This window comes from Bombina bombina, chromosome 3 (assembly GCF_027579735.1).
Source record: "Bombina bombina isolate aBomBom1 chromosome 3, aBomBom1.pri, whole genome shotgun sequence".
In the NCBI taxonomy this organism is placed as follows: domain Eukaryota; kingdom Metazoa; phylum Chordata; class Amphibia; order Anura; family Bombinatoridae; genus Bombina; species Bombina bombina.
The window spans coordinates 57,804,833-57,832,270 of record NC_069501.1 but is presented as its reverse complement, the minus strand read 5'-3'; positions in this window follow the sequence as shown (position 1 = coordinate 57,832,270).

Genomic DNA, 27,438 nt, shown 5'->3' with positions numbered 1-27,438 from the left:
TTAATTTCCCCTACAAACCACATCAGTGCAACCCCAGTACCCAATGAATGCACCAAACACCTTTTGCCTCCAAACAACAACTTATTTCCCCCTCAGAAAGAAATAAAAAAATGACTTGCCTATGTAATTTAATATATGAAACCTAAAATTTTTATATCAAAATTCAGATAGGGGAGGCAATTTTATCCTACTTCTATTATCATTTTGTTGTTGTTGTTGTTGTCTTGGTGAAATGCAAGGATTTAAGCTCAGTAGAGTGCACGTGTCAATGTTATCCATTTACAAGAAGAGCACTGGGGTTTCTCATAAACCAGTTACAAATATGAAAAAATATACAGGTAGCCCTCAGTTTACGCCGGGGTTAGGTTCCAGAAGGAATGGTTGTAAATTGAAACAGTAAAATAATCAAACAACACAGACTTCACTTGCAATTTTCTGCAAACAGTTATTTCTATGCATTCCAATCTGGACTGATTTATAGACAGGAAGATCTTGTTCCTTTGGAATCTGCTTGATAGCTCAGGTCTGGTTAAACTGATTAATTTCAGCTTGCTTGGCTTTGCTGCAACACAAGCGGACAGCTCCACCTACTGGCTATTTTGATAAATGCACTGCTTCTCAATGCTTTTTAATAGCAGTCACATGACTGGAAAAAAAGGTTGTTATTCTGAAACGGTGTAAATTGAACCGTTGTAAAACGAGGGCCACCTGTATATAAGTTTTACTGTTTTGTTACTATGTTTAAATAACAACCACTTTAAAATCATTGATATTTGATAATATTGCTTGCTAATGAATTGTATTAATGTATCTAATTCTGGAAATAAGAAAAAAAAAACTAAATTATACTGTCATATTTTAGCATTGTACATACATTTAGAAGTGAATAAGTGATAAGTAATAATGTCATGTGATGTGTGATGTCATTTTTTATTTAGAAGTGCTATTATGCTATTGTGATATTATTTCCAATCCCATTGATAATGTATGTTCTAACATGAACTATAACATTAATAGAATTTTTCTGTGAATGAATCTATATAAATATATGTGTTTGTTTGTATATGTATATCTATCATCTATCATCTATCTATCTATCTATCTATCTATCTATCTATCTATCTATCTATATCTGTGTGTATATATATATATATATATTAAATAGCTAACTACTGATCTGAATTGCATTTTCTAATGTATGTTATCTTATTTTTAAATTCCACTTCACTCATTTTGCTTTTCTCTTTTTTTTTTTTCCCCTTGCTCTGAATTTGGATCCTCGAAAAGGTACTGTAACTGATTTATATACTAACAAAATATTGTATTGACTTCTGTTTACAGTGGCTAATATGTTCTGTTTATGGTAACCTTTACACTATTGCTGTGGCCACATTCTGTAGAGTTGTTTGGCTAAAATGTCCTTGAGATTTGTTTAGCATTGCAATAAGGCTCTTTTTCTTGATGGTAGTGGCCAGGTATGGGAATTGAAGTGAGATTTAATTCTAGATTCTTTGTTATTGCTTAGGACAATGCATCATATAAAAATTAACTCCTTGGCTATCAGAGAGATACGTGCATAATGTGTGGCAGCTCTCTATGGCAGTCAAGAGGTTAATGACTAATGTTAGCTAATACTTCCCTGATGCTGAAGACTTGTTATTAGTTGTTATACACATGCCAGCCATTGGTACTAGGAACAATAACCAAGAAACAATCATGAAATGAAATACAACATGTTTGTAGTTAGAACCAGTTTATGAAATATCACAAGAGCTTTTTTTTTTACAGTATATCTTGTAACAAGGTTTTAATCCCATCTGTCATATTCTGAAGCCCTCCCAGATTCCCACCAATGAATAATGCAGATGATTTGATGCCCTAAGGAAAACCAGAGAGAAAGTCAATTAAAATAAAGAGAAAGGGACAAGATTAAATGCATTCCTACATCCATGGCTATTTATAGCACTGAAGTGTAAAAGGATGCTTATCAGAGGAGGACAAGGACTTTTTAGTGCTCCTGATATATAATCTAGTGCCCTGTTAAAGACAGTTGCCAATAATTGAATTAGCAGTGTATATTGTTTTCTCTGTTCACTGGGCAATAAAAATGACTAGATTTTTGTTAACTGTATTGTATCTAGCAATTCAAAGCTTAAAGGGGCAGTCTACTTGAAAAAAAATGTTTAAAAATATAGATCCCTTTATTACCAGTTTACCCAGTTTGAATAACCAAAATGGTTATATTAATATATATTTTTTTACCTTTATGATTACCTTTTACTTAAGCCTCTGCAGACTGCCCCCTTATCTCAGTGCTTTTGACAAACTTGAATTTTAGCCAATTAGTGCTGACTCATAAATAACTCCACGGGAGTGAGCACAATGTTATCTATATGACACACATGAAATAGCGCTGTCGAGCTGTGAAAATCTGTCAAAATGCACTAAGATAAGAGGCGACCTTCAATGGCTTAGGCATCAGTTTATTAGCCTACCTCGGTTTAGCTTTCAACAAAGAATACTAAGAGAACAAAGCAAATTTGATGATAAAAGTACATTGGAAAGTTGTTTAAAATTAAATGCCCTATCTGAATCATGAAGTTTAATTTTGACTAGACTGTCCCTTTAAATCTTGTGTCAAGCTGTGGGGTATTGTAAGCAGTTGTACAGGTCATATGTGTAAATGTAATTGTTTCTCAAGCCTTAGGTTTGTAAATAAAAGCCAGAAATATTCAGCAGTACCTGAAATCAACCTGCTGTGACATTTAATTGGTTTTTCCTTACAAAGTAGCAAAATTATGTATAAGGCAATTTGCAACATTCTCTCTCAAATCTTGTCTAAGTTACAGTCCTTAATTACCTACATTGTAAAACACAAGTACAGAATATTTGCACCCAATTTTAATTCATATACATATATGAATTTATAATTATATATTACAATAAAACTGAATTGGATTAGTTTATTTGTTTGCCGTATTTTTTTAGACTTGCGATGTTGGCTATTCTTGTAAACTAAATTTATTTTCTAAAAGTACAAGGTTTGATTTGTTTGTGTAATAGCAGTGAAGCAGTGGTCATAGAGACAAAAAAGGGAAACTGATATTTAAATGTACATAACTAACAAGGACTAAAGCTGTTTTGGCCAAAGGCTTAGAAATGTCTTTGCAGTAAAAGGTATGGAGTTGATGTTGTTTTAATTATAAAAAAATATATTTTGTCAGCTATGATTTTTATTGAGGTGTCTGTGCAAAAGTTTTATTATGTTGCCTTCTATATTTTTATATCCTACAAATAATATAGAGTATTGTTTTTGTTTTGTGCATTTTTTCTACATCTTTACTTGCTTTCTTTTTTTTTTTTTTCAAATTATTTTTCTCAAGTAACCTAAATGTATTCAATAATAACTCCTGTTACGATCACAGGGGTCTATTTATATATGTGCGGCGGACATGATCCGCTATAGCGAGCTATGTTGGCCGCACATCGATAAATGCCGACAGCATACGCTGTCAGCATTTATCATTGCACCAGCAGTTCTTGTGAACTGCTTGTGCAATACCGTACCCTGCAGATTTGCGGGGTGTCAATCAGTCCGATCGTACATGATCGGGTGGATTGCTATACGCCGAGGCAGCGTATGAGTTTAGGAGCAGCGGTCTTAAGACCGCTGCTTCTTAACTCCTGTTTTCGGCCTGAAGGCTCGCACGGAAACAAGGGGAACAGGGGCTATTCAGCCCTTGTTAAATAGACCCCTTAGAGTGAGGTACAAATAGTTCCCAGTTACAATGACCCTGTGCCAGAACTGCAGGGGAGGCTGGCACCTGCTACCATTTTGCTTGTGAGAAAGAGATTTTACATGTTTTTAGCACATCATATTTTGACAGTGCCCCTTTACAGGTTTAAATATTTTTTGCTTCACCTACACTTACAAATGATTGCCGTTTTCTTTCTTAGTGCATCTAAATACTTTGGTTGATGTTTCTTTTTATTTTTTATTTTTGTTTTATGACTTTTTAGTTGAGATGAAAATAATGCCAGGAAAAAAAACAGAGGCATCCAGATATGTAATGAAAAAATCAGGATATGGAGGAGAAAAATAGCATTTTTCTAGCCTTTTATTTGTTGTTTTTATAAATATTGAAGATAAAATTTTAGTCCCAGGGCAGATTTGGTTTCAAGACTCTTATCCCATGATATAGATTTCTAAGGACCTGACCATCACTGAATTAATTTGGCCTGGAGTATGTTATTGGCAAAATGTCGTATCTAGGCAGGGGGTGGGTGTGTATTCAAAGTATGTTTACACCGCATATACTGTGTATTCACTAAAACAAAAATAGTGTTTCTGTGTAATAGCAGTTCAAATAAGGGATATGTAAATTAATTTTCACTGTACACACAATCAATAAAGACAAAAAAATATTACTATTAAACATAATGGGGCCCATTTATCAAGCTCTGAACGGAGCTTGTGGGCCCGTGTTTCTGGCGAGCCTTCAGACTCGCCAGAAACAGCAGTTATGAAGCAGCGATCTAAAGACCGCTGCTCCATAACCCTGTCCGCCTGCTCTGATGAGGCAGACAGTAATCGCCGGAAATCAACCCGATCGAGTATGATCAGTTTGATTGGCACCCCCATGCTGGTGGCTGATTGGCCGCGAGTCTGCAGGGGGCAGCGTTGCACCAGCAGCTCTTGTGAGCTGCTGGTGCAATGCTGAATACGGAGAGCGTATTGCTCTCCACATTCAGCGAGGTCTTGCGGAACTGATCCGCACTGTCGGATCAGGTCCGCAAGACCTTTGACAAATAGGCCCCATAGGCTCTGTGGCTTTATTAAACACGCCTACACAATTTTTTATTTATATGTTTTATATTCTGAAATTCTATATTATGTATTTTAAGTATTGTTATGATTTAGAAAATCGTGTATTTTGTATTTGCCGCTTCCCCCCCCCCCCCCCCCCTTTCTTTGATTTCTTTTTCGGGAAAGTAATATTTCATAGAAGAAAACAGTCCCAGTGTTTTAGTTTTCCCAAAGTGTGTTTTTTAAAATGTACACTTTGTAAACTATTATATATATAATATATTATAGCGTTTTACAAACTAATACATGCACTAACACATGTTTATGTACAAACCCCCAGTTCTTAAAGGTACCATATTGATGTCCTAGTTTCTCTATTATATTTTAACAAAAGGGGTTGAGATTTCTGTTGACAAATTTAAATTGTATTTCCATTCAATACTATCTAAAGGGAACACTTATATCCCACCCACAGATATATAGTAAATCGCTTCTTGGCGAGTCTGGCTTGATAGAGAGGCCCCAATATTCAAAACCTCTTTGTTCAGGTGAATATTCTAAAATGATCCTCCAGCACTGAGAGATCCCTAGTGTCATTTTAAAAAGGCAGATTTTGCTTTACTTCTCCAAGGGGGAAGTTGAGACAAGCCCGGTGTAATATAGCACTGCATGACGCAAGCTTTCTGACACATTTACACTTCTATTTTATATCAATTTACACTTCAAATTATTACATTCAAACTTTGCACTTTCTATATTGTATTATATTTTGGATACAGCGGTGTATTTAGGATTGTGATTTTACAAATTCTGATTATACAAATTCTGATTATACCTTCAGTTTCTGTGTAACTGTAAAAAAATTAGGCTCAAACTTTGTATATCTATGTGTATCTTTTGCCAAATAGATTGTACTTTGTGTGTCTTTTTTTAAATTAAAAAAAAAAACAAACAAAAAAACTGTCAGCTCCAGTTTCTCATTACTTTCTATGGGCCAGATAATCAAACATTCTCTAGTTTGGAGATAGATTATAGAGCTGACTTTACAAGTTTTACTCCAAGAGAAGGGGAGGAATCTGGAAATCCCTGAGAGATGAGAGATGCCTTCTATAGAAAGCAATGAAGCTCTCTGGGATACTAAATTTCACATAGGAGAGAGAAGGTAACTGGAGAACCCCTTGGACTGATATAAAGGCTCCATTTGCATCCATTCCAAATTGAACTGAAATGTTTTCACTACAATTTAACTTGCTTTTGTCTTTATTTTAGTTTACTTTTCTGTTAGTTAAAATAAGTGTATTGTGAATTTTGAGCAAACTTCACCTGCATACAGCTGGCAAGACAAACCAGTGAGATTAGCTTGTTAAAAATACTTTGAAAATTTCACAAGACTTGTGAGAGAGCTTCAGATATACTCTGGGGACTTCTCTGTTCAACTTAGGGAACTGCACTGTCCCTCCCACTTTCTGAAAGTGTCAGTTTTAGTTTACAATGGAGAAAATACATGGTGCAATGTAATTTGTAAATGATACACAGAAATATATAAATTAAGATACTTATTAAAGTAACATAGAAACATTCAAAGCATAATTAGAATTTGTAAAATCACTGCAAAAGATAATTTTAAATGTATTAAAATACAAATGAGAAAGTTAAAAGCTTAAAATTGCCATAATAATGAAAGGATCCAATCTGAAGTGTATAGTAATATAAAATACAATGCACAAAGTGTAAATGTAACAAAACTTTCATATCATGCAGTGCTTTTTTGCACTGGGCTTGTCTCTCCTTCATATATAGAAATGAGAGAGATCTCCCAAAAATTGAGAATTCAGCCCTTTTCTTTTGAATATTCCGTGAATTTAGCCTTTGTGAAGTCTGAATTGAAATTTCTCTCCAAGCTGGAGAACCTTTGAATATCAGGGCCAGAGAGAGAGAGAGAGATTCATTTTATACATTATTGCAAATATTTTTTTAATAGAAATAATGAAACATTTGAGTGTTCATTATATTTTTAGTTTAAGATACAGGATAGTTGTGAGATATGTATTATTTTAAGCAACAAGAAAAGAGAGAATTCAACCTGTTAGGATGCTGCGTTTACATATAGATTACAGTGTCTTTTTAATATAAATCATCTGTCAAGTCTTCAGATTTGTAAACAACACAAAAACCTGTACAGAAGCGCTTCATGGGGCTGTTCTAATGAACTGCGACTTTTAAAAAATCTCTTGTTCACAAAGGTGAAAGGAAAAATGACACACAATCATTCTGACATTATAGTGGATGGAGAATGGCTATGCCTGGCTTGATAGATGCAGTGTGGGAAATAGAGGTTATTATTTATACTCTGGTTACACAATATAATAGTTAAACACAATGGGGATGTATTTATGATGTTGTCTGTGAGCACCTACAGAGTCTAGATGACAAACAAGGCCATTCCTTATGACTGAAACTAAAAGAGACTTGTTGTTAGCCGGACTTGTTACAGTAAATCTGAAGAAAGTTGTTTCAGCCAGAAAAAAATAATAAATATAGCAGTTTAGAACTAAAAGCCTCTTACAAAGCAAAAAAAAACAAACAAACAAAAAAAAACTGTTGTAAAATATAAATGACATAGATCATTATAAAAATGTTTCTAAATAATTAGTGTACAGTCCATAATATCCCATTGCAGTGGTTAAAGGTACAGTGTACTATAAACATTCCCCTTAATGTGTTTTCAATTACTTATACCAGCCGCAGAGTTCAAAATGTATAAGAAATTGTCTCTTCAGGCTTATTTTTGTGTATTAAATAGCTGATTTTATTCTTGAAACCACAACTTATTAAAATGGTTTAAGCTTGTAGAGATATCAGCTATCTTTATTTTATCACTTTCTGTACAGACATTTATGCTTCTTTATCTCTGTATACTAAAGTCCAATACAGAACAATTAAAATTTATAATTTTATTATTTATCTCTCATAACCCCAACTGGAAGTATTATGTCTTCTACTTGCTGTAATTACACAGCTTTTCTATATAGCTAATACTTAAATATAGAAACTTTCAGTTTATGTAGGAATACCAAAGGCAAAAATCAGCTATTTAAAATGCCAAATTAACGGTAAAGGAAATACTTGTATAAAATTGAATACACCTAAAAAGGTAAAATGGATCATTGGGGAAAAAAATTAAAGGGTAGAGAACATTGGGGTACAGTGTTCATTTAAATACATAGGTCTGTGCTTGTGAGATTCTATAAGAAATCTCGCCAATACATTGAAGTTTCTATTGAAATTCTATCAAATCTTTTTTTACCTTGAGAAGGGTATCTCGCAAAGTGATGTTCCCTTATTTTAAGTATGTGAGGGTGATGCACACATCACAATAGGATAATAAATAGTAACTTAAAAACCATATAAAATGAATACTTTAAATATTGAAAAAAAAACAACTGTATTGTTTCATCACAATAAAAAAATGTAACTAAACTGCTCTGAAATATAATTTGTTTTTTAAATTGTGCAGGAAATGACAATGAGGTTGTAATAAAAGTACACTGTACACACAACAAACGCTGTGATATTTGTATTTATAATACAAAATTTAAAATCATATTATTTTCCATATTGTAAAATGAGTTTCCCCACCTGTTCTAGTAGGCTGAAGAGGGGTGTTCCATGGGTGTAGCTGAATCGTTTTCTCCATGTCTGGTGTTTTCATTAAACATATCTCACCTTTAGATCTCGCCTGCATATCAAAACATGCTAGCAGAGAAATCTGATTTGTATTTGCTGCAAATGTTAATTTTTAATGTGTGCCCCCTGCTTTTCATTTTCCCCTGTAACGTTTCAGCTTCCAGTAAGCTCCATCGCTTTATATGGCAGACATCTAGCAACTTGCAGTGGCAGACAAATGTTCTATACAATTCTCTAAATAATAATACAATTGTGTGTGTTTTTTTCACCCAGTGACCCAGTGAAGTTTTTAGAATTGGGCCCATAGTACTCTTCAAACATCAGTGCAATAGTAAGATTAGAGCATTTTTTTTCCTCTTTTATCCCCCTTTAAACTTGGTTTATAATAAAATAAGCATTTATTCTACATAGCTTTTTGAAAACATTTTACTCTTTTGTACTTGATACAAAGCAATGAAATCGAGGAGTTAAATTCCTAGCAACAGAATGACAATAAAATTCACACGTTAGATTTTTGACTTTCAATTGACAGACATTTTATCTGGCTCAGATGGGTTGAGAATTTTGATTGACTATGTGACAATAAAAAATATAGCCGCACCTTTAAAAACTAAGTGCATATACTGCTGCTTGATAAACCCAATTAATTATTATGTAGTTTCTGGAAAAAAAACGATACACAGGGGAGAATTTAATTCTGCAGTCAATCTGTAGGTATCTTATACAGCAAATCCCAGAGAAGAAAGAGCTTTCTGCAAAAAAAATATATATTTTATGTATCAGGTACAAAAAAGAGAAAAATATAAAAAAAACAAAACTGGGAACATAGTTCTGGAAAACTCACATTGAACAAACAAGCATCGGTCAGACATAAAAAGGCAAAATAGCTACTATTTCCAGTTGAGACACAGGGTAATAGCACAAATGAAAGCTGTGCATTAGCTAGCTCGCTCTGGGCATTTCAAAACACTCTTTTAACCTACCATAAAGCAATCCATGTTTTTGAACTTGGAGTCATTTTCTGAAAGAGTTGTTATCAAAACCTATTTTGTGTATTTATCAAAGTGGAATGTGATGTGGGCTAACAGTAAGGCATATACACTGGACAGAAGGTTATTTCAGCAAAGATGCTCAGCACTTCTATTATCATCAAGTTAAACAAAAACCTGTACTAATAATATAGATTTTTTTCCCCATGTGTTAGGCTTTTGCCATTGTGCCGGTGAGTTTATTTAAAAGGTAATTAAATAGCCAGGAATAATTTAGGCATGTGCATTTGGCTGTTTTGTTGGCTGCCGAATAAAGAAGAAGGTGGTTGTGTGCGGCTTTCGGATCTGTATTTCTTCTTGTGTACGAGCAAAATTTTCAGTTTGGCTAAAACTTTTTTTCCGAACATTTAATGTACTTAGTATTTTAAATATTTGTTACTGGAGGAGGAGCCAACTGCCATCGGGATAAGACGCACACTTTCAGAGCTCCTAAAGCATCTTACAATTTTAAAGGTTTTACAACATAACTTGTACATTTTCACTTCATTTTGAAGTTCCCTGAAGGGGGCTATCTTTTTACTGCCTAAGAGATAACCTAGCAGAGCTAAACATCTTTATGCGGGTCCTGCACTGAATTTCTACTGACACGCTGCTTGTATGAAATCATGGCCGCACTCCTACTTAATCAGCTGAAGGGGCTTTTGGATCGCCATAATGAAGCCCTTATGAATGCAGTGGCTGAAGCTTTTAAGCCTCTCACCATACATACTGTTGCCCCAGGCGTTTTGACTACCTGTGAGGTGAAGTATGCAGAAAGAGCAAATACCCCGCGAACGCCGCCATCTTGGGTGACAGCATCAGAACATCTCTCTCTGCTATACACCACGGAAGGAGCAGAAAGGCAGGGTACTGGCGATGAGCTACTAAACTCGCAACTGAAAGCACCCTGCGGCGCCTTAAGAGAAACACCTTTTCTAGTTGTCCCCCGGAGCATTACAGAGCTAATTGAACCACGGGAACAGTGGGGAACTTTTGCTAACTGGATGACCTACTGGAGCCCTCATAAGGTACTTGGCATATCCCACAAAGTAAAATCTATGCTGGCGAGTCTCTCAATTTGTGTGCCGCAGCTGCGTGGAGTCCTCCAGAATTTGTTTATCGCAACAGGCTTGTGGACATTATTGAGAGGGTTACTGCTGGGGCTACGTGCTTCCTCTAGCCTCAGGCAGGGCATAGGCTAAACTGTCCTTTGATATTCTACTCCCATCAGCAGTTGTAACTGTGGCTACAGGGAATAGTAAGAAACGCAAACTTCTCTGTTATGGAGCAGTCTGGCCCTACATGGGGATTTTTTCTTGGTCACAGATAAATCCAACACTGTCAGCATATTTACAGCTGCTGGGACTGCGTTACTGATCATATAGTATGGTCGCTGTCGCTACTGTTTTCCCACTTCTATCTCTGGAGGGCTTAGTATTTGCTGCACTATAATGAACAGCTACCTTCACCATGCTTCTTGCCTTTAACGCAGTGGAGACAACTTGGGCACAGGAAGACCTTCAATTAAACATTGATCAGGCTTGATATCGGTCAGCCTGTGACCGTTGGACAGGCTTTCATGTTCTCACACCCACAATTGTTTTAGTAACTATCACTAGAGACTGGATGTCATATAGCTGTTTATTTACATTGCTTAAAAATGTTTATGTTAGCACAGTTACAGCTCTCTCTTACATCTCTAGGGCTACCAGGCTCAATATTTTTTAATGCTTGAGATTGTTCCTAGGGTTATCTGCAAATCATATGATTAAGCCTGTATTGTTATATGTTTTTTACAGTTATGTATATATTCTTTGCACCCCACTATCTTGCTGTCTATGGACCCTTATTAGGCTACTGTCACGGGGGAACTGAATGGTAGCAACTGAAACTAGCATATACTGTAAACAATACTTACAGTTGGCATATACGTCACCATACGAAGTTTATAATATGGTAGGATGATTTATCTGGTTGAGCTATGTTAAAGTGTTTCCTTATCATTGCATAGGTTGAGAATTCTTTACGGCAGGGAAGCCTCATTAGTTATATTATATCCAGACTATGTTAGGATTTTAATGTTAGACACCATAAATGAATTGCTATAGATAAGACATTTTTATACTTAACATTATGCAGTGTGTTGATTTTGTAACCATGTTTGTGCTTCCCCTCACTGTGGTTTAGCTAATTATACTTGAGCGCCTATATTCTTTAGGGAAGTGGGGCTGTAAATTGAGTGAGACTGTAAATTGAGGGGACTATTGCTTTAGTACACTGGTGTTACTTTGATCCATGCGGTCAGCGGCCGAGATCGCAGGTAGAAGTCTGGGTAATTTGTCACTTTATACCCCACAGAAATTATAGCAGTGTAAACTTACTCTACTTCATTAAGTCCCATTCTTGACACCTTCACACTATATTCAATGTACTCACCTCAATCTCTCAGTCTGGTACTTACTAGCAAACCCTTGCTGAGTATTAACATATGCTCTTTACATAGTTTGATGTTATTTGTAGCCTAGTGTCTCCCTGTTAATGGATATAGAACTTTTGCCCAAGGAACTGATATCACTCCTATTTTAAAAATTAGAACTAGGCCCCCACATGCCAGAAATACCACTACTCTACTAGGTAACCAGTCCACATTTATTTTCCCCTTGCTAACTACTGTGTTTATGAGATTATATATATATATATGCTGTGGGACGATCAAACCAAGCGCTTGGGGTATACCTAAAGTCGCTCTACACAGAGGTGTTCTAGCTCACCTATAAGTCGTAATGTGGATCAAATAAACAACGTGTAAAGCGCCAATAGGAAAATACAAAGGATTTAATATAAAATAAAATATAAAAACATGTGGTCTATCTGACCAACTGGGGATATATCCAAACACAGTCACAGTAAATAACGCATTAAACAGTATATGCAAAAATAAAACAAACCAGATAAGATAAAACAATAAAATTAGGTGCACCTAAAGATGTATAGAGTACCGTCTATAGGTAAAGGCGGAGACGTGTCCTACTCCGTATAATCCATAAACAAAGTCAAAGAATTACAATGTCAATTGTGTCCAAGAAGTGAATAAAGTGATGAGTGGCTCCGATGTGTGTTCGTGAGTAATCGTGACTTAATAAAGGCCTATGACAGAAGGCCGAAACGCGACGATAGTATTGGTAAGCCTTATTTCAATTTGTTTTATTGGATCACTAGCAATATTGCACTATGTTATATTATTTTCCACAGGTATTTGAAGAAGATTAGAAGATCCTATACACCAAAGGAACAACTAACCACACTTTTTTGTTCTCCATTTGGTTTTTTACATTTTTTCTGTACACTTTTTTCATTTTTTCACACATTTTGAAGGTTCAACATTGTTTTATATATTTTTATATTTTTGTATTTTCACATTTTTTGATTTTTATTTTTTACTTTTTGTACACCCACTGGATTACTCACGAACACACATCGGAGCCACTCATCACTTTATTCACTTCTTGGACACAATTGACATTGTAATTCTTTGACTTTGTTTATGGATTATACGGAGTAGGACACGTCTCCGCCTTTACCTATAGACGGTACTCTATACATCTTTAGGTGCACCTAATTTTATTGTTTTATCTTATCTGGTTTGTTTTATTTTTGCATATACTGTTTAATGCGTTATTTACTGTGACTGTGTTTGGATATATCCCCAGTTGGTCAGATAGACCACATGTTTTTATATTTTATTTTATATTAAATCCTTTGTATTTTCCTATTGGCGCTTTACACGTTGTTTATTTGATCCACATTATATATATATATATGATTGCTTTGCCCTGTACCTTTAAAGTCTGCCCGCTCAGTATTGCTGCATCTCATATTTATTTTGCTACCTCCTATCCAACCCATGATGAGCTTTTCAGCATTTGAACCACATATTCTACATATTTTATCTGCAACCTATTTACTTTCTCAGTATTTACTCTACATTCCGAGATACAGACTTTACCTACTTCATTTGGATCAGCAGGACTGATCAATATTACTAGCTAGATGTGCTTATAATCTCCCCACACACCCTGCCTTCCCTACAGTTTCACTTGCTCTCCTCCCCAGTTCAGTAACACTATTCAATTGGCGCTTTACACCTTGTAAGTCTTCTTTGGCATGTATTCTATTCATAGTATTTATATTACCACCTCCCCCCCTCCCCTACTACACCACTCTATAAAATGTCTCCTAGTCTTAGGAGAATTAAAAAAGCGGTTTCTCTTGTCTATACCGCATCTTTCACCACCCCCTTGATATCCCTACACAGTCTAAAGTGCATTATAATACGGAACCCACCTATTTTGCTCAGAATAATAGGTCTATCTGACTGATATGGTTCCTGCTTACTATTCTTTTAAGGGGTTTGAATTTCGATTTTGTTACAGCATCTTTTTTCTCTTATCTACTTTAGTAATCTACATAAATTTTGAGTAGTCCTGTGGATTCATTAGTATTCCCAGTTAATACCTCTCATGTCCTATGTTGTATGAATCTTCAGGACCTCAGGAACAAAATTGCTGTTAAATTTAAAATTATAAAGCAGAGGTTTATCATTGAGATCCAAAAGTGGTCTCCTTGTTCACAAATTCCTTCTTTCGCTTCAGTATTTTTTGTTACTTTTGTTGGCCCAAGAGTAATCTATTGTGTCATATAGAAGATTCCTGTAAGATTAGCATCTTACCTGTTTAATGTTTGCATGCTATGTATATTAATAACTATACGTCTCTTGCATGTTTATCTTATTACTTATGTACAATTGCAGCCTTATCTCATGTGACATAAGAATGTGATATTATGATCTATGTATATATTTAACTTAACCTCAATAAAAAATATTTAAAAAAAATAAAAAATATTTGTTACCCGTCTTATTCAGTATTCATCTCGTTTTAAACAAAACAAATACAAACCATTGGAGGAACATTTACATTCCTTTTTGTTAAACAAATTTACATGATCCTTTTATACAGGTGAAAAGGTTCACCTATAGGGTAAGATACTTTCTTTCATATAGGTGGCAAGAGTCCATGAGCTAGTGATGTATGGGATATACATTCCTATCAGGAGGGGGCAAAGTTTCCCAAACCTTAAATGCCTATAAATACACCTCCCACCTCACTCATACCTCAGTTTTACAAACTTTGCCTCCTTAGGAGGTGGTAAGGCATGATGTGTTTGATTTATGTGAAAGGCACATATTGAAGCCCAGTTTTGCTGAGGAATGTGAAGGTAGTATTGCCTGATGACACCATGTTTTTGCCTATGGGAAATCTATTCTAGGGCTCTCTGTAAATTTGGTCACGGGGATTCATCTGCTGCCTCCCTTTACAGATCAACATTATAGTCCTCTACCATTGCCATTGCTGATATGTTTCAGTACTGGTTTGGCTGTCTGCTATATGTGGATGGGTGTCTTCTGGTAAGTATATATCATTTTTAAGACACTCTCAGCTATGGAAGGTATTTTATATTATATAGTTCTTAATGTATATAGCATATTTTAGCCATGAGTCAGGTCTGTTAATATTTCCCTTTGCAGTCACACAGTTTCAGAATGGAAATTATGTTTATGGGAGAATTTAGGTATTCTTAGCTGGGGTTCCAGTTAGCTGTTAACATGGAGTCAGTTTTTAAAATTTCCGCGGACAAATTAGACTTGCGATGACGCAAATTGCATATTTTTATTGCGTAATTTTTTAAGCAAATATTTTTTGGTGCGAGGTTGCACCTGTTGTGATGCGAGTTGGGTCATTTAATTGCGTCAATTTTGGCGCAAAGTCACACCTGTTATGACGCGAGTTGCGCCTTTTTCAGTGTGTTGTTCTTGGCGCCAAAATTTTGTTATATTAAGCCTCTCCCTCTAATGCTCACTGTTCTAGAGAGCTATGATGCTTGCTTTTGATTTAACTTTTTGTATAAGAATTTTAACATAAGCATTTTTCCCATTCCTGAAACTGCTATATTGAGGAAATTTAATATTTTTTGAAATATTATGTTGAGGCTACTAAAGATTTCTGAAAGACTTCTAGTCAGTTTGTTATTTTTTCTGGTTCCAGAAAAGGTCAGAAAGCCTCTGCCATTTCCTTGGCATCTTGGTTGAAGCTTTTGATTCACAAAGCTTATTTAAAGGTGGGGCAGACTCCGCCTCAGCTAAATTCCAGCTCATTCTACTAGATCAGTCACCGCATATTGGGTTTTCAAGAATGAAGCTTCAGTTGATCAAATTTGCAAAGCAGCAACTTGGTCTTCTTGGCATACATTTACTAAATGTTACCATTTTTATGTCTTTGCTTCTTGAGAAGCAGCCTTTGGTAGAAAGGTTCTTCAGGCTGCTGTCTCAGTTTGATTCTAGTGCATATGATTTGAGTTTAAGTTTTAGGAAAACTTATTTTTTGGATTTAATTTCTCAGTGGAAATAGCTGTTTTTATTTTACCCCTCCCTCTCTAGTGACTTGTGGACTTCCACATCTTGGGTATTATATCCCATACTACACTAGCTCATGGACTCTTGCCACCTATATGAAAGAAAACATCGTTTATGTAAGAACTTACCTGATAAATTAATTTCTTTCATGGTGGCAAGAGTCCACGAGACCAAGCACTTTATTTATCCTGTTCCTCTTTTTTTATGCTTTTACTCCTTTTACACCTCACTAAATTGGCTATACATTAAACTGAGGTATGAGTAAGGTGGGAGGTGTATTTATAGGCATTTTAGGTTTGGAAACTTTGCCCCCTCCTGGTAGGAATGTATATCTCATACGTCAATAGCTCATGGACTCTTTCCACCATTAAAGAAATTAATTTATCAGGTAAGTTCTTACATAAATTATGTTTTAGCATGCTGAAGAGACACTCTGATCCCGCTGGTCCTTCTTTATAGTGTCCCAGGGTGTGCTAATAGTAGGCTTTAGCGGAGGCTCTGGGAGCTGCGCTCTAAACAACCTATTAGCACAGCCAGGGCACTGTGAAGAAGAGGACAGGATTATCGCGGTTCTCCAGCGTGAAAAAGTCTAGTATAATTACAGTAGCAGGATTACTACTCACCATGCTGTTTGTCCTCCTGCAGCTCTCTTAAAAGCCATTTTCATATTTTAACCCCTTACAAGTGATGACTTGTGAAACTCCAATCTTCATGTTGGGGGCTGCCATCTTGAAGCTTTGTGTTCTTGTACCAAGTGACAGAAGCAGTGCACATTTAAACTTTAATGATGAGCAAGCTAAACGGAAGTGCATCATATGGATTTACAAAAAGGCAGCAATTGATCCATACTTTGAGAATAGTTAGAGACATGGAACCAAATTTTAAAGAGCATGCAATTTTAAAAAACTATACAATTTACTTCTTTGATCTAATTTGCTTCATTACCTTGATATATTTTGTTGAAAAATGTACCTAAATAGTCTCAGTTGCTGCTGATTGGAGACTGCAAGTAGATGGCTCATGTGATTGGCTCACACACACAAGTGCATTGCATTTTTCTTCAAGCAAATTAAATAATAGAAGTAAATTGGAATGCTTTTTAAAATTGAATTTTTTATCTGAATCATGAAAGAAATGTTTTGGGTTTCATGTCCCTTTAAAGGATTCCAAAACTTTCCTTTTTTCACTCTTCTGAAATACCTCAAATCGATAATAAATATAGTAAGTCATAAAACGTACCTGGTTTGAAATGTAAACGAGGGTTTTTAGCGTAAGAAAAAGATATATCAATTTCTTCAAATAATGTCACCCAAGCCAAACCCCCTTCTACAGTGGCTAGATTAGAATATCTTTTGTCCAATCGCTATGCGCTATCGTGCATCTAATTAACGCTATGATTTCTCATCTCGCGCCTGCGCAAATCATTTAGCCGTTTAGCGAATGTGCATATTGCCGATGATTACGGCGGTCTGCGGCTCCACAGGATGGTGACGTTGAAGATGACGCGTCAAACAGATCGCGCATGCGCAGTACGACGGATTACGGCCATATTGATAACGCAGGTTATCATGGACGATTGGTTACGATGGACAGAACTTGTAAGTGTGGGTTTGGAAATATATTAATTTTTTAATAAGAATATCGAGAGAACGATAGAGATTGTATAATTGAAGCATATTAGAAATATGTTAATTAGATATGTGTCGATGAATATCAATCAAGTTTTTTACAAGGTTTAGTGTCCCTTTAAGCACATTAATTGCAGTTCCCTGTGTGAAGATGAGAAACCTTCCCCTCCAGCACCGTTAATGGGTTTAAAATAAGATTTTTAAAGAAGGCTGTTGGCACAGGAGGAAAAACAACTCAATAATGTCCTGCATTTTAATATGCACACTAATGAAAGTCAAAATTAAACTTTCATGATTCAGAAAGAGTTTAATATTAAAAAACAAAAACAAAAAAAAAACCCTCTCCAATTTATATTTGTCATTCTTCAGTTTGTTCCTGAAAAACATCTCCTCTCTCCACTTCTTTATATTTTGGGTGGGGTGATTTATGTTGCAACTGAGCTGGCACTGTTTTCCCTCCCTTTATCCCTTGTGCATGACCTAATAGCAAGACAAGCTATTAGGCTTCTCTCAAGGTCTAGCTAAGCCATGAGGAGTGGCTCTTAGGGCAATGTGTTCTAACGAGCAGGAGATTTAGTTATGTCATGTAGGATGAGGTTTTGGGGTCCTTGGAGTTAGGTTGCTCTGTCACAATGATTAGGTTGACTATTGTTTGGAAACTTTGCCCCCTCCTGGTAGGAATGTGTATCTCATACGTCAATAGCTCATGGACTGCAGAATCTGTTGGCGCTCTACAAATAACCGATAATAATAATAATAATAATTGTTTAGTAAAAAATCTGAGAATACTTATAAACTTTGTAATTTCTACATCTCTATGTGTATGGCAGCCATTCCAGTGTCTGTGTCTGTTGAATTCCAACACAGGCACACCTAATTCTGCTTATTGAGTAACTGATTAAGTGATCGCTTGAACCAAATCTTAATTAATGAGAAAGAGTATAAAAAACACTGCTGTGGTTATCATTATCTTCTTGCAATAGGACCAGCTGAATGGCAAAAAAAATAGTGCTAGTAGTACTTCAAAAGAAATTGTAATAAAAAAAAACGACTGGCCATGCCAAAACAGTTGAAAATAAAAGTTTTGAGTGATGAATAGAAGGGTTAAATTCAGGCTTTACTGGCAGAGGGATACAGTGAGCATCAGGTTGCTTCCAGATGGTGGTTCATAAGAACAAGGTCAAGCAGCAGATATTAGGGACAACAAAGCTACAGACTGGAATAGGGGCGAAAATTACCACAAACACAAGTCACTCAACAACCATAGGATAGCATCAAGTAACTTACAAAAAGAATGGCAAATGGCAGCTGAGGTGAAGTGCACTGCAAGGATGGTTCCATAAAGCTCCTAGGGGCAGGGCTGAAGTCGTGTAAAGCTAGAAAAAAAGCCCTTCATGAATGAGAAGCAAAGAAGAGCGAGGCTAAGGTTTGCAAAACACCATATGATTGGACCATAGAGGACTGGAATTAGGTCATCTTCTCTGATTAGTACAATTTTCAGCTTTGCCCAACACCTGTTTGTCTAATGGTTAGACAAAGACCTGGAGAGGCCTATAAACCACAGTGTCCTACACCCACCGGGAAATTTTATGGTTGATCTGAGATGATTTGTGGGTGCTTCAGCAAGACTGGAATTAAGCAGATTTATCTGTGAATAATTCATGAATCAAGCCACGTACAAGGTAAACCTGGAAAATAACTTGCTTCCTTCTGCTCTGACAAAGTTCCCCAATTTTGAGGATTGATTTCTTTCAGCAGGAAAATGATCCCTGCCACACAGCCAGATCAATCAAAGTGTGGATTGAGGACCACATGGCCAGCCCAATCTCCAGACCAGAACCCCATTGAAAACCTCTGGAATGTGATCAAGATGAAGATGGATGGTCACAAGTCAACAAACAAAGACAAGCTACTTGAATTTTTCCACCAGGAGTGACATAACATCACCCAACAGCAATGTGAAAGACTGATGGAGACCATGGCAAGGCACATGAAAGCTGTAATTGAAAATCAGGGTTATTCCACCAAATACTGATTTCTGAACTTTTACTAAGTTAAAACATTAGTATTATACTGCATATCTGTTGGTTTGTCTAGTTGACATTTTCTGCAAATAAATGCTCTAAATGACAATATTTTTATTTGGAATTTGGGAGAAATTTCAGTTGTTTATAGAATAAAACAAAAATGGTCATTTTTATAAAACACATACCTATAAATAGTAAAATCATGCAAACTGATTTTGCAATGGTATTTTTTTTCCAGTGCTGTATATAAATGCTAGTGCCTTTTTCTGTGTAAAAGACACATCCAGGGGGAAATAGGTTGCACTTGGACTGAGAAGGCTTAAGAGTAATGGTTAGGAATACTAATCAGAGGGGATCACATACCACTATATAATGAAATATAAACACTAAATATAACTCAGCTGGCAAGAAACAAACAGAAAAAGTGAAACTAAATGTACACAGACCCTTCAAGACCGAGGTTAGGGATAATTGTTGCTTTTTTATTGAATTTTTTAAGTACCATGAGAAAAGATGTAACCAGCTCTACTATATTCACTGTAATGACACTGTTCAGAAACATACGTTATTAGCTACATCATTATTTAGAGTAAGGATTCAATATATAGCTCACTTATTCAGCTGAGTTTGAAAAAACAATATATTTATTAAGCATTATTTGACTGCAGTGTCCCTGTGTCATTGCAAATGTTTAATAGGGCAATGCAAACGCCTGAAAACTGAAATGTGCAAATGACTTTTTAGGCAGCTGCAATTTTAAAGTTATATTTGGTCTGCTATCTGATTTAAGCCTTTAAAATGACACTAACATAAACATTCAAACTTACAAATTTAAAGAGATGTGAAATATTTTTTTTCTTTACTAATGCAGATAGCATTATTTTTTTTCTTCCAATTTACTTCTATTATCAAATGGTATCCATTGTTGAAAGGTTGGGAGGGAGGCTCAGGAGCTCCTCAACAAAGAATAGAATGAGAATGAAGGATAATGTATTAACAGAAGCAAATTGTGTACTTTATTAACCCCTTAATGACCGGACCATTTTTCAATTTTCTTACCCTTAATGACAATGGCTATTTTTACATTTCTGCAGTGTTTGTGTTTAGCTGTAATTTTCCTCTTACTCATTTACTGTACCCACACATATTATATACCGTTTTTCTCGCCATAAAATGGACTTTCTAAAGATACCATTATTTTCATCATATCTTATAATTTACTAAAAAAAAAAAAGATAAAATATGAGGAAAAAATGGAAAAAAACACACTTTTTCTAACTTTGACCCCCAAAATCTGTTACACATCTACAATCACCAAAAAACACCAATGCTAAATAGTTTCTAAATTTTGTCCTGAGTTTAGAAATACCCAATGTTTACACATTCTTTGCTTTTTTTGCAATTTATGGAGCAATAAATACAAGTAGCACTTTGCTATTTCCAAACCACTTTTTTTCAAAATTAGCGCTAGTTACATTGGAACCCTGATATCTGTCAGGAATACCTGAATATCCCTTGACATGTATATATTTTTTTTTTAGAAGACAACACAAAGTATTGATCTAGGCCCTTTTTGGTATATTTCATGCCACCATTTCACCGCCAAATGCGATAAAAAAAAAAAAACTTCATTTTTTCACAAATTTTCTCACAAACTTTAGGTTTCCCACTGAAATTATTTACAAACAGCTTCTGCTATTATGGCACAAATGGTTGTAAATGCTTCTCTGGGATCCTCTTTTTTCAGAAATAACAGACTTATATGGCTTTGGGGTTGCTTTTTTGTAATTAGAAGGCAGCTAAATGCCGCTGCGCACCACACGTGTTTTATGTCCAGGAGTGAAGGGGTTAATTAGGGAGCTTGTAGGGAGCTTGTAGGGTTAATTTTAGCTTTAGTGTAGTGTAGTAGACAACCCCAAGTATTGATCTAGGCCCATTTTGGTATATTTTATGCCACTATTTCACCGCCAAATGCGAGCAAATAAAAAAAAAAACTTTAAATTTTTCACAATTTTAGGTTTCTCACTGAAATAATTTACAAACAGCTTGTGCTATTATGGCAGAAATTGTTGTAAAAGCTTCTCTGGGATACCCTTTGTTCAGAAATAGCAGACTTATATGGCTTTGGCGTTGCTTTTTGGTAATTAGAAGGCCGCTAAATGCTGCTGCGCACCACACGTGAATTATGCCCAGCAGTGAAGGGGTTAAATTAGGTAGCTTTTAGGGAGCTTGCAGGGTTAATTTTAGAGATCAGCCTCCCACCTTACACATCCCACCCCCTGATCCCTCCCAAACAGCTCTCTTCCCTCCCCCACCCCACAATTGTTACCGCCATCTTAAGTACTGGCAGAAAGTCTGCCAGTACTAAATAAGAGTTTTAAAAAAAAATAAAAAAATCTTTTAGCTGGGATGGACCCCTGCCTTAGCCCCAACCTCCCTGATCCCCCCTCCAGCTCTCTAACCCTCTCCCCTACCTAATTACCGCCATCTTGGGTACTGGCAGCTATCTGCCAGTACCCACTTTGGCCCCAAAAACAAAGTATTTTTATTTTATTTTTCAATTAACTCTTTCTGTAGTGTAGCAGCCCCTCCACAATACCCCCACAATACCCCCACCCCCCTCCCCCTCCCAGATCCATTTATATTTGAATTTATTTTTTTTACCTTTCCCTGGCTTTTTGCCCTCATTGGTGTCAGTGTGGCTAATGCGCGCGCGTGCACGTGCACATGCACATGCGCCTCGTGCACACGCGTCTCGTGCACACTCACTGTGCACGCACACTATGTTCACGTGCACGCGCGAGTCTCGCGCACGCGCACGCACGCTCCCTCCCACCCGGACAACGGCACCATCCCTACCGGTGCAGAGAGGGCCACAGAGTGGCTCTCTCTGCATCGGAGGCTTGTAAAGGGGTATTGCAGGATGCCTCCATATTGAGGCATCACTGCAATACCCTCAGAGCTGCTGGAAGCGATTGTGATCACTTCCAGCACTCTGTTAGACAACTGACGTACCAGGTACGTCCATTGTCATTAACTGCTTGTTAATGCATGACGTACCTGGTACGTCAGTTGTCATTAAGGGGTTAAAATGATATGCTTTGTCTAAATCAAGATAGAAAAATGTTGGGTTTCATGCCAATTTAAACTTTTATTATTTAGTTTAAGGAACAGTTTACACCAGAATTGTTATTGTTTAAAAATATGGATACTCCCTTTATTACTTGTTCCTCAGTTTTGCATTATATTAAAATACTTTTTTTTTTTTTTTTTTAAGATTTTTATTGAGGATGTGTGAAAAAAAATACAACTTAGGCAAAATAATATCGTACAGAACATGCGTAAATGGTACAATTCACATATATTACTTCCATCTTAAGAAATAGGATTTACAACACAGGCTATACTATGCAAGAATCAGGAACCTCTTTTCTATAATTATATAAACTACTCACAAAACCCAAGGTACAAAATGGTTCTATAATGAGGATATATTGAGAATAAGTGATTAGCAATGTGAGTGTTAAACAATCTTGCTGCCGCAAGAGGGGAAACAGTGGTAAATCTTAGAATGCACTGCAAGATGAACATATAAAGAAAATTATTATGAAGGTGCGATACAAAAGAGACAAATCAGATTTTAGATTTTGATATTGACAAGGTGTGAAAACGCTCTTGCTATGCCTTAAGGGAGAACTACGGTTGACCTCATGGTGTACTGCAAGATTAACATATAAATATAATATTTGAGGTGCAGTACAAGTTAGAAAAACCGTGCATTGAACCCTCCTATAGGAGGTATCTTAAGTGAGAGAGTGGGGGGGAGGAGGTGGGAATTAAAGGAAACCAAACTAGGTAAAACAAAAGTTTGCATAGTATCAAAAGGGATAGGATAAATCGCTGCATCCTGGTGAGGGGTATATAATCTGCTATAGAGCAGAGCTTTATGCTTATGGGGAGGACTGGTTAAGTTTGGATAAAGACTATATTCCACATGCTAAAACCTAGGAATTTAATATGGAGCTGGTCACAAGAGCCATACAGTACCCGTAATAAATATAGAGTCGAGAAATTGTGCAACTAGATATAAATGCAGGTCCCGCCTGCGCTAGAGGGTAGGACATCTTGAGATAACTGGGTTCAGAGCATAGGGAAAGGTTAAGCTACCAAAATGGTTAAAGTGCGCCCAAATGTATACTCTAGTGCAAACAATATTAGAAACATCTGAGATTGACAAGGTCATATAGAAACTATAGGAAGAATATAGGGAACAAAACTATACTCCCGGTGCCCAATAGGGGGCTGAAACAATGCTTATGCGCTGTAGGAGAAGCTGTGTTGCAAGGCTATATTCAAGGCTATGCCATGGGACTATCTGCTTAATAAACGTAGTCATCCCACCGCCTCGGCCGCTGGCAGCAAGAAATCATGTATATAAATTACACCTAGGCCCAATGTGTATACATACAGTAAGAGAGCTTGCAACCGTGGAAAAACTATGCCATGGAATGGTAGTATTCTATTAATTTCGTAATAAGTGCACACAATAAGGAACCCGTAGACATAACATAATACTGTATATAGACAATGCCAACATCCCACAAATCAATCTAGTTAGCATATATAGACGTCATTTATAGCATTCTAATGTATAGGCAATCATAGTTTAAGAGATACTGTGCCTGAGACTTCAAGCATACCTAGGTTTAACATATCCTCTTACATAGAGGAATCTCTAATACTAACACCATGCAGCTAATTTATAATCTAGCAGTACCACGGAATAGTTGAAAATTTTAACTTAGAGTACTGCCAAAAGTAAATAGTTAGTTTACTTTAGTATTGGATGTTACTGGTTTTGTGGGTGCATATAACTCTTGAGATAAATTATAAACAGGTGCTTGGCGCCCAGGGGCCAAATGTATTAGAGCAGACATATAGCTAAAAACTGTGCTTTAACTTTAAAACATTGTATATATAACCAGTCCAAAATGAACATAAACATTATACCAAAATAAGGTATAAATGAGATGGTAGAGCTAATTTGTGTAAGTGCATACTGTTAAGAAGAAAACCGGTGTAGTAAAGTCTGGTGGTGTCCAACTGCAAGGTCTATATCTCCATTGATTCAGCAATCAAATGAGCATGGTAATTAACATCCTACAAGATATGGATGCAGAGAAATGTCTTTGAACAGGGTCAACCAATTCCACATTTTAGAAGCGTATGGTTCTCCAGATTGGTTACACAGGTTTGCAGTTTGTTGTAAGTATCAGTTAACCAGGGCAGGCTAAGGCAAGGTAAGATAAACCCCAGAGGTATGTCCACATAGACATCTGAGAAAAATACGGGGAGTAGGATCTGCTTTCCTAAGTCACCACAGCTGTCAGTTGTTAAAATACTTTTTTACCTCTGTGATTACCTTGTATCTAAGCTTCTGCAGACTGCCCCCTTATCTCAGTTCTTTTGACAGACATGCATTTTAGCCAATCAGTGCTGACTCATAAATAACTCTACAGGAATGAGCACAATATTATGTATATGACACACATGAACTAGCACCGTCTAACTTGAAAAAACTGTCAAAATGCACTGAGATAAGAGGCAGTTCAATGGTTTAAAAATTAGCATATAAGCCTATCTAGGTTTAGCTTGCCACAAAGAATACCAAGAGAACAAAGCAAATTTGGTGATAAAAGTAAATTGGAAAGTTGTTTAAAATAGCATGACCTGTTTGAATCATGACATTTTTATTTTGACTAGACTGTCCCTTTAAGGCATCCAAATAAGAAAAAAAACACACACAAAAAAACAAAGCCAACTAAGTGAGTGTATTTAATTTTATGATGTCCCATTCTAGAGTTAATAAAAAAATATGTCTTTTATTAGATCTGCATGTAGATTGTAGTGTGTGTGTGAAAGCTCATAGCTAACCAACAATAAAAAGTTTTTCATTGCTGATGTACAGAACCATTGAAAGTTTATATGTGTTACATTTTGTTCTTTTCATGTTAATGTTTGATGATAAAACCTTTGGGATTTTCAAAGCTGCGCACTTCAACGATGAAGAACTTTTATGCTTGTGGGGCTAAAACACATTACCACTAGCAACAACTTTCTTGAGGATCTTCAAAGAAAATGCTTTTAGTAGAATAGCTGCAAAAGTCACTTTTCAGAGATGTCTTTACATGTCAGCATTTACACTTTTAATCCAATTAATTAGCACAACAAAAAAAAACACCTTGTGATGGTCAAAACCTGACATTATAGTTATGGATTTAACAGTCATTTTATGCTGATGAACTATTTACCTATAGTCAATTGATTAGTGGTTGACATTAGCTTTTGACTTTCTGGGCAACATTTCACAACCTGTATTAATCAGTTTGTTAAAGGGACATGAAATCCACAATTTTTACTTTTTTTTTTTGGTATCTACTTCACTTTTGCTATCCTTTGTTGAAAAGCATACATGGGTAGGCTCTGGAGCTCAGAGCTAGCTGCTGATTGGTGGCTCCACATATATGCCTCTTGTCATTGGCTTACCAATGCATTCAGCTAGCTCCCAGTAGTTAATTGCTGCCCTTCAATAAAGGATATCTCAGTAATGCAGCAAAATTGATAATAGAAGTAAATTGGAAAGGTGTTTAAAAATTGATGTTCTATCTGAATCATGAAATGAAAATGTCATGTTCCTTTAACCCCTTAGTGACCAGAGCACTTTTCCATTTTCTGTCCGTTTGGGACCAAGGCTATTTTTACATTTTTGCGGTGTTTGTGTTTAGCTGTAATTTTCTTCTTACTCATTTACTGTACCCACACATATTATATACCGTTTTTCTCGCCATTAAATGGACTTTCTAAAGATACCATTATTTTCATCATATCTTATAATTTACTATAAAAAAAATGATAAAATATGAGGAAAAATGGAAAAAAACACACTTTTTCTAACTTTGACCCCCAAAATCTGTTACATATCTAAAACCACCAAAAAACACCCATGCTAAATAGTTTCTAAATTTTGTCCTGAGTTTAGAAATACCCAATGTTTACATGTTCTTTGCTTTTTTTGCAAGTTATAGGGCCATAAATACAAGTAGCACTTTGCTATTTCCAAACCATTTTTTTCCAAAATTAGCGCTAGTTACATTAGAACACTGATATCTTTCAGGAATCCCTGAATATCCCTTGACATGTATATATTTTTTTTTTAGTAGACATCCCAAAGTATTGATCTAGGCCAATTTTGGTATATTTCATACCACCATTTCACCGCCAAATGCGATCAAATACAAAAAAATTGTTCACTTTTTCACAAATTTTTTCACAAACTTTAGGTTTCTCACTGAAATCATTTACAAACAGCTTGTGCAATTATGGCATAAATGGTTGTAAATTCTTCTCTGGGATCCCCTTTGTTCAGAAATAGCACACATATATGGCTTTGGCGTTGCTTTTTGGTAATTAGAAGGCCGCTAAATGCCACTGCGCACCACAAGTGTATCATGCCCAGCAGTTAAGGGGTTAATTAGGGAGCTTTTAGGGAGCTTGTAGGGTTAATTTTAGCTTTAATGTAGTGTAGTAGACAACTCCAAGTATTGATCTAGGCACATTTTGGTATATTTCATGCCACCATTTCACCGCCAAATGCGATCAAATTAAAAAAAACGTAAAATTTTTCACAATTTTAGGTTTCTCACTGAAATCATTTACAAACAGCTTGTGCAATTATGGCACAAATGGTTGTAAATGCTTGTCTGGGATCCCCTTTGTTCAGAAATAGCAG